This window comes from Ornithodoros turicata, chromosome 1 (assembly GCF_037126465.1).
Source record: "Ornithodoros turicata isolate Travis chromosome 1, ASM3712646v1, whole genome shotgun sequence".
Classification (NCBI taxonomy): Eukaryota; Metazoa; Arthropoda; class Arachnida; order Ixodida; family Argasidae; genus Ornithodoros; species Ornithodoros turicata.
In genome coordinates, this window is record NC_088201.1 from 156699995 (window position 1) to 156709039 (window position 9045).

Genomic DNA, 9045 nt, shown 5'->3' on the forward strand with positions numbered 1-9045 from the left:
AAGAGTTTTGGTTTAGTTACTTTGTGCCTATGTTCAAGTGAACCTAAATTTGGTTCTTCCAACATGCATGTTAGCGAAGAAGTCATTCGAGACCTAGACAATATAAGCCGGGGAGCAGATCTTTGTATTGTCTTTTCTTTTCTTCGTTTTCGATAGCGTGCATGTGTAGGGACTCACACTGCAGATGCATACTCTAAACAAGGTTGAACGAAGGTTTTGTATGCCTGATAATTCAATATCTTTCGTTGTACCATGACGAAATTTTCTTCTTAGCATCCACAGACTTCGAGTGGCTTTCGTGCACATATTGCTATCCCATTCCAGATCGTTCCCTTTAAATATGCCGTCGGCAATGAGAAGGGTGCCCAGGAGCACGTATTATCGACTGTGCTCAACATGAGGCCATTTTCTTCAAGATGTGTCCTACTGGTCCGCCGGATTGTTCCGCACTGTTCTATTCAACTGTGCTGTTCATGAATGACAAATATATGCAAATAACCCGTGGTCTCCCCTCTTCAACTGAAAAACCAAACAAAAAGAAGAAAGAAAGCAGAGGGCACTGGTTGCCTGCTCCGTACGCTCAGAGAGAGTACTGTCAAAATTTGCAGAGAAATAGGTGTGGACAACACTCTGAACTCCTTTTGAACTCCCTTCGAACAAATGTATTTCGAACAAACGGTGTCGATCAACCGGATTTCTGTCAAAAGGCTTTCGACCAAACGGAGTTCGATCAGATGTCTCCAATCACACGGCGTTCGACCAAATGTGCAGACACCGCGCGGCGCGCGAGCCACCAACCGTCTTTCCGACTCCTCCCGCTAGAGGCGCTTTTTCGCTCTGGTTTCGCTATCTTTAATGCAGGATGGTTGTTGCGGAGGTATTGAGAGGTATATCTTTAGGAGCTATACCTCCGCAACTACCATCCTACATTAAGGATACCAATCACTTTCTTCAAATATTAAGTAAATGTGAACCTCCTCCTTCCAGCCTGCTGGTCACGCTAGACGTTTCATCTCTGTATACCAACATCACCCACGAAGATGGCATTGCTGCAGCTGAAAGGACGTTTTCAAAATATTCTGATACCCCCTACGATCCGTGTGTCCTATCCACATTTCACAATGTTATTCTCAAAAGTAACAACTTCGAATTCGACGGTAAGCATTGCTTGCAAGTCAATGGCACGGCTATGGGTACAAAAATGGCACCAAACTACGCAAATATTTTCATGGGAGCTCTAGAGGAGGAATTTCTGTCCAAGCGCGTAAAGACGCCCACGCTTTGCAAGCGGTTCCTCGACGACATCTTCATGGTGTGGCCACACTCAGAAGATGACCTAATCACATTTATCGGCGTCTTTAACTAAGCACATCCGGCCATCAAGTTCACCCATTCGTATTCCGCTTTCACCGTCAACTTCTTAGATGTCCAGATAAAGTTAACCAACGTGGTCTTGTCCACAAACATGTTCCGTAAACCTACGAACTCTCAACAGTACCTAGCATTTAACAGTTGTCACCCGCCTCATACTAAACTTGCAATCCCTTACAGCCAGGTACTTCGGTACAGGCGTATCTGTTTCAGCGACGACGAGCTGAGCAGCAATCTAGCTGAACTTAAACAAACATTCATCGATCGCCAACCTAATTTGGTTGACGACGCACTAAACAGAGCCCGCAAAGTAGATCGCAAAGCCCTGTTGCAAAACCACAAACGCATGATGGATAATAGTTCAGTAAACCTCATTTGAACATTTAGCAGCAATATTCTAAGCGTGAACAGTATAATAAACCGTCACCACAGCATCCTTCTCCAATCAGAGCGCATGGGACAAATTTTCCCTCAGCCACCGCGGGTAACGTACAGGCGCGCGCGCAAGCTGCACGATAATCTAGTTAGCCCTAAGGTTAGCCAGCCAGCACATCCAGGAACCGGCTGCCGCCCGAGCGATGGTCGCAGGTGTGAAATATGCAAATTAATGCAAAGCGCCCATGTACTTAAAAGCACTAATTCTTCCGTCAAAATTAATGGTAACTTTGACTCTAATTTATCTAACGTCATTTATGTCATTCAGTGCGACATGTGCCAAGCACAATACGTAGGTCAGACCAAAACATCATTTCGGATCAGGTTCAACAACCACCGGTCTGACGTTACAAAAAACGCCAAACCTCCCGGTCTCTCGTCATTTCAAACAACCAGGCCATTCCCTAAATAATGTGTCACTTTTCATTCTCCAGTCAAATTTTAGCTCAGATCGGTGCAGAGAACAACGCGAATCCTATTTCATTCACAAATTCCAATCAACTATTAACGAAGATCTCGGAGCACTGCCAAAGGTAAGGAATCTGGCCGCCTAGTTGAGCTTCTTTCTTTCCGTTCCTTTCTTTTCTTTTTTTTTTCAGCTAAGTCGGAAGCAGCACTCACCCTGCCCACGATTTTTTCTCCCCCAAAACGGACAGGGACCAAAGGAGAATGACCTCATCACCCGGACTTGACCTTCTTGAATATTCCCGTACCTGACTCACCGACAACCGCCTGTGGCGTGCCTTATACCGATGATGACGTCACACACCAAACCTATTTAAGCAATCTGTAACCCCTCGTGCATCTTTTGTCCTGAAGAAGACAGTGCCACTGTCGAAACGTCGACCCCGTTTTTCATTCAACTTTTAATTTCTGCCCATTAAATGAAGTAGTGTTTCTAACTTCCCTAAAATCCGTTGTCCGCGTCTTTTTCGTTCCACAACTATATATATATATATACTCATGGAACGATGCGACAGCACCAGAGGACACGTGTTTCGCCGTGTTTGCGGCCCGTCAGCTTTGGGTAACTGCGCATCGTTCGGCATTGGCAAACCAGGGGTCGCTCAGCGAGCGATATACACCTGGGAGGGTGACTGAGCACTCCTCAATGCCACAGTGCAAGCCAATGAATTATAATGAGGGGAAAAAACGCCATTAAACGTTTTTCTCCCCCAAAACGGACAGGGACCAAAGGAGAATGACCTCATCACCCGGACTTGACCTTCTAGAATATTCCCATACCTGACTCACCGACAACCGCCTGTGGCGTGCCTTGTACCGATGATGACGTCACACACCAAACCAATTTAAGCAATCTGTAACCCCTTGTGCATCTTTTGTCCTGAAGAAGACAGTGGCACTGTCGTAACGTCGATCCCGTTTTTCATTCAACTTTTAATTTCTGCCCATTAAATGAACTAGTGTTTCTAACTTCCCTAAAATATGTTGTCCGCGTCTATTTTGTTCCGCGTCTGTTTTGTTGTTTGCGTCTTTTTTTCCTGCGTTATAATTCACTGGCTTGCACTGTGGCATTGAGAAGTGCTCAGTCACCCTCCCAGGTGTATATCGCTCGCTGAGGACCCCTGGTTTGCCAATCCCCGAACGATGCGCAGCTACTCAGAGCTGATGAGCCCTGAACACGGCGAAACACGTGTCCTCTGGTGCTGTCGCATCGTTCCATGAGTATCTGTTTCTCTGCGTGCAGCCATAGAAGTCATCTTAATCTGTAATTCAAACACGTCTAGTGTCATTTACTTGTCTCTTTAATGGCTTTTTTTCCTGCGTTATAATTCACTGGCTTGCACTGTGGCATTGAGAAGTGCTCAGTCACACTCCCAGGTGTATATCGCTCGCTGAGGACCCCTGGTTTGCCAATCCTCGAACGATGCGCAGCTACTCAGAGCTGATGAGCCCCGAACACGGCGAAACACGTGTCCTCTGGTGCTGTCGCATCGTTCCATGAGTATCTGTTTCTGTGCGTGCAGCCATAGAAGCCATCTTAATCTGTAATTCTGAAATAATTGAAACACGTCTAGTGTCATTTACTTGTCTCTTTAATGGCTTTTTTTCCTGCGTTATAATTCACTGGCTTGCACTGTGGCATTGAGAAGTGCTCAGTCACCCTCCCAGGTGTATATCGCTCGCTGAGGACCCCTGGTTTGCCAATCCCCGAACGATGCGCAGCTACTCAGAGCTGATGACCCCCGAACACGGCGAAACACGTGTCCTCTGGTGCTGTCGCATCGTTCCATGAGTATCTGTTTCTGTGCGTGCAGCCATAGAAGCCATTTTAATCTGTAATTCTGAAATTCAAACACGTCTAGTGTCATTTACTTGTCTCTTTAATGGCTTTTTCACTGCATTATATATATATATGTATATATATATATAGGGTGAGTTAAAGGATTATCAAACGGCCACGAAGTTAGCCAAAATTGCCGAAGTTGCCCATTTTACTTTTTAACGTCTCCCTATATAATAATCTAGTGTTTGTAACTTCCCCAAAATCTGTTATCGCGTCTTTTGTTGAACTTCTATATACAGGGTGTCCACGCTAAGTGTTAAGGGAAATTTGAAAAAAGAAATGCTACTATCTGGTTACTGTAAAACACCATACATTGTGCTGTACTGTGCTGAGCAAAAGTAAGAGGAAACGAGCAGAGCTTTTCTTGTCATAAATGTGCCTGAATTCAAGTGCCAGCAGTATTCTTGATGAAGGCAGGAATACATGTACAGTACACTCGCAGAAGGATAGAAATGGTGAGAGGAAGTAAAGACATGCATTGGAGAGTGATTGCTTTCAGTTAAATTGGCAAGTATTGCAATAATGAACGAAGGAAGTCACTGAAAAGGTTAGCCAGCTGTAGGACTCTGCACTTGAGGCTTTGTATGTATTTGTCCTTTATATGAGTTTAAGCCTCAGAACATCAATTGCCATCAAGTATTGCAAGTTCTGTTCTTTCTATTCTTGAGAAAAAAAAAAACGTTTAAAGTATTGGATGAAGATGATGTTATTACTGGAGAAAAAATAGGTTGGAGACTGTTTCGATAGCTTCATTTAGAAGATGGTCTCAAGCACTTCTTATCAACTTTGATCTGCACAGGGTGCAGAAAGAGAGAGAAAAGTCTCGTATATGATGCCTGCTTCATATACAATGCATTTCAAGCGTTGCACATGGCTAACAGTTGTATATCAGCTCACTTTACGAGACACGAAAAACAAAATTGTAAAAAAAATTACCTGATGTTTTTAAAATGTCCAAAGGAGTTGCGACACTTTCTCTGATGTGTAGAAGCATAACAAGGGTGGTTCCAAAAGTTTCCGGCCACGGGATAAAAAATGGTCGCCAATTTGAAAATGTGATTAAGGACGCGTGGCGCCATCTGTTGGAAGGCCAGAGAACCACCCTCAACCCTCTCCATGCTTTTGTCGGTTGGAGAGCGGCATTTCAAACAGCCAGTGTGCACTCTTCAGTTAAAATTGAAAAAAAATCGAGTACCGCGCTGTGATAGAATTCTTGACAAAAGAGGACTTTAGCCTAAAGAAATTAAAGCGCGATTGGACAACGTGTACAGGGAAAGCTCTCCGTCGTACACAACGGTAAAAGACTGGGCTAAGCAGTTTCGACTGGGGCGAGAGTCCATTGAAGATGATCTACGCGATGGTCGTCCAGTGGAAGTGGTGACACAAGAAACTTTTTTCTGTTGTCGTGGGGGAAGTTCTGAGCGACAGGCGTCTGAAGGTGAAGGAAATCTCAGAAAGGCTGGGGCTTTCCAAAACAACCGTTTTTCGCGTCATCGGCGAGGGCCTTCACATGAAAAAGGTCAGTGCGAGATGGGTGCCACGACTTCTCTCGTCAGTTCAAAAGCAACAGCGCGTCGTCTGTGCCAAAGGGTTTTTGGGGCTCTGTCAAGAGAACGAAGAAGAAATATTGAAGTCAATTGTCACAGGGGATGAGACTATGGTGCTCTACTATGATCCCCTTTCGAAAAAGGAGTCGATGGAATGGCGCAAACCAGGAGAAGCACCCAAGAAAAGCCAAGGTCACACAATCCACAAAGAAGATCATGGCAACAATATTTTGGGGTTGTCACGGGATCCTCCTCATCGACTTCAAAGAGAGGAACACCACAGTGAATGCGACTTATTATGCTTCACTCCTGCACCGACTACGAGACGCCATCAAGGAAAGGAGGCGCGGCAGGTTGAGTCGAGGTGTCCTGTCGCTCAAGGACAATGCCCCTGTCCACACGGCTTCTGTTGCCAAGGCTGCACTGAAGGAGTGCGGCTTCGAAGAAATCCACCACCCACCTACAGTCCAGACTTGGCACCGAGTGACTACTTCTTGTTCTCAAACTTGAAGAGGGATCTCAGAGGACAGAGATTTCAAAACGATAGCGAGGTGCAAGAGGCAGTTTTGCAGCATTTTGCGGACAAAACTTTGGACTATTTTTTCAAGGTTATAAGAATACTGGTTGAAAGGTGTCAAAAGTGCATCGAAGTTAAGGGTGACTATGTCGAAAAGTGATACACTTGTTTCTCAACGACTATTAAAAGTTGGTCGGGCCGGAAACTTATGGAACCACCCTCGTATATATGCATCGTACTCATTATGAGAACACCGTGGAAAAAAATATTTTTTCTCTCCCTAGATTGGTTCAAAAAATAGGCGCAGCCACAAAACGACGACCCACGGTGTGACCTCACGGACCCCTCTCCCCCATTTGGCTTGGGAGGCGCACATCTTCCCTGGCTGCTCCTGTGTGACGTCACCGATGTCGCTTCTTCGGGGCCGTTTTTCTCAGTATCTGCTCATGTCATGGACCTGAAAACTTGAATATGGGATGATGTCGGGTGATATAATAGTTTTTCGTATTTATCTGGGAAAGCTGGAGTCTGGAGCTGGAAACGGAGTCTGCAAGATATGATGCACGTACAGCAGGTGGATCACACTGAGTAGATTGTACGTTGGCAAGATTACAATGATGTGTGTGCTCGGGTAGTGTAGATATGGTGAATGACAGATGTCATTGTTAGTGCGCTGTGTAAACAATTGTTTGGAATCGTCAATTTCTTCAAGCGAAGCGAGAACATGCAAGTTATCACGGACCATGTTATAAGGAAATATTTGGAAAAGAGGACAGAACTGGCCTCAGGGATAGGTATATATGACTATGCCTTATTTGTTTATTTATTTATTCAAAGTACCCTACTTCTCCACTTACTGTGGAATTGCGTAGGGGAGAGGGAAATACAACTGATAACAACAATGTCAATCACTGTATCTAGCTAGCAGAAACTCAGTGCTTTCTAAATATCAGGAAGATTGAGACATAAATAAACAAAGATTCATGGAGAACTCGTTTCTACTGTTGGTGGCAACTAGGTCCCGTGGAAGGCCATTCCATTCTGATATGGTTCGCACGAAAAATGAGTCCTTAAAGACCGACGATCGGTGGCGATACGGCTCGACCTTGCATGCGTGATCCAGCAGTTCCGAGATAAAATGGGGACTTCGCAAATAATCGTATCGGCTAACATCCGTGTGCCCATAGTACATGTCATGAAAAAGTTTCAAACGAGACGCCTTACGGCGACTTTCCAGTGATGTCCAGCCCAAGGCTGCTTTTAAATCAGCTGATCTGACATCCTGAGAGTAATTGTTCGTAACAAACTTTGCAGCTTGATTTTGTACCATTTCTATTTTCTTCCGAAGATCAATACCAGATGGGTCACATATTGCGCTAGAATATTCCAAGATCGGGCGAACATACGACTCCTAAACTGTTATCTTGATCTCTTAGAAGCTGATCTAAAATTTCGTCGCAGGAATGCAAGTGTTTTAGTAGCTTTACTAACAGTCCATTCGATATGTTTGTCCCACTTTAAATTCCTGCTCAGCGTGATTCCCAAATACTTGTAGTCTTCTACAGTTTGAAAGACTGTGTTATTTAGATTATATGCTAAAGTGTGTATATTCGAAGAAAACGCGATAGATTGACATTTACGGGTGTTTAATGTCATGCCCCATTCTCTGCACCAGGTCTCGATTTTGACCAGGTCTCTCTGTAGGATATTAATGTCATCTACTGAGTGGATTGCCCGATATACTACCACAATCGTCAGCAAATAACCTGATGCAAGAATCCACGACTTTGGCAAGGTCATGGAAGCCCCAATACGGATCCCTGTGGGACACCAGATGTCACATCTACTAATTTTGAAACTCCGCCATTTATTACCACAGATTGCTTCGTATCTCTAAAATAGTAATTGAGCCAGTTCAATACCACAGGGTCCAATTTCAAGAACTGTAACTTGTGAAACATTAAGTTATGATTGACAGTGTCAAATGCCTTTCTGAAGTCGAGGAAAATGCAGTCATTTCAGATCTGATCATCAAAATTACGTGCAAGGTCATGATAAAAGCAGACAAGCTGAGTTGTACATGACAACTTTTTGCGAAATCCGTGCTATGTTGGAAAGAAAAAAAATGTTGAGAGATAAGTGAGACACTACATTTGAACAAACAACGTGCTCTAAGATTTTGCCACAAATGCATAGGAGCGAGGAAAGGTCTGTAGTTTTCTGCGTGAGTTCTGTCACCTGCCTTAAAGATCGGAACGACGTTCGCGAACTTCTATTCCTTCGAGACCTTAGCCGTCTCCAACGAGCGTTTATAGATCACAAAAAGATATTCCACAATAACACTGGAGCATGCCTTTAACACAATAAGAGATATACCATCGGGTCCCGGACATTTTTGGGTGTTTAGATTTCGAATCTGAATTAATATCCCATTTTTTGATAACCTAAGGCTGTCCGTGCAGTAGTCTAACGACACAGCATACATTGGTTTGCGTATAGCAGCATGACACGAAAACACAGATTTAAAATAATTATTCAAAACGTCACACTTGTCAACATCATATGTTACAAATTCGCTGTCAACCTTAATCGCTGGAATACCTGTGGGGACCTTATTCGTCGACTTCACATACTTACAAAGTTCCTTTGTATTGCCGCCAGGTCTGGGCTTTAGTTTAAAAAATATGTTCGCTTTTCTAACCTGATAGACTGTCGAATGCATCTTGATAATAGCTCATTCCATCGTACCTTGACGGGGTTTTATTCTTGACATAATCGGAAAAAGCCCTCGCTTTTTGCCTAATTAGTTTCTTTTTGTGCCTCGTAAAGTAAGGTTTGTGACAGTTAGCTTTATGTTTATGGACATA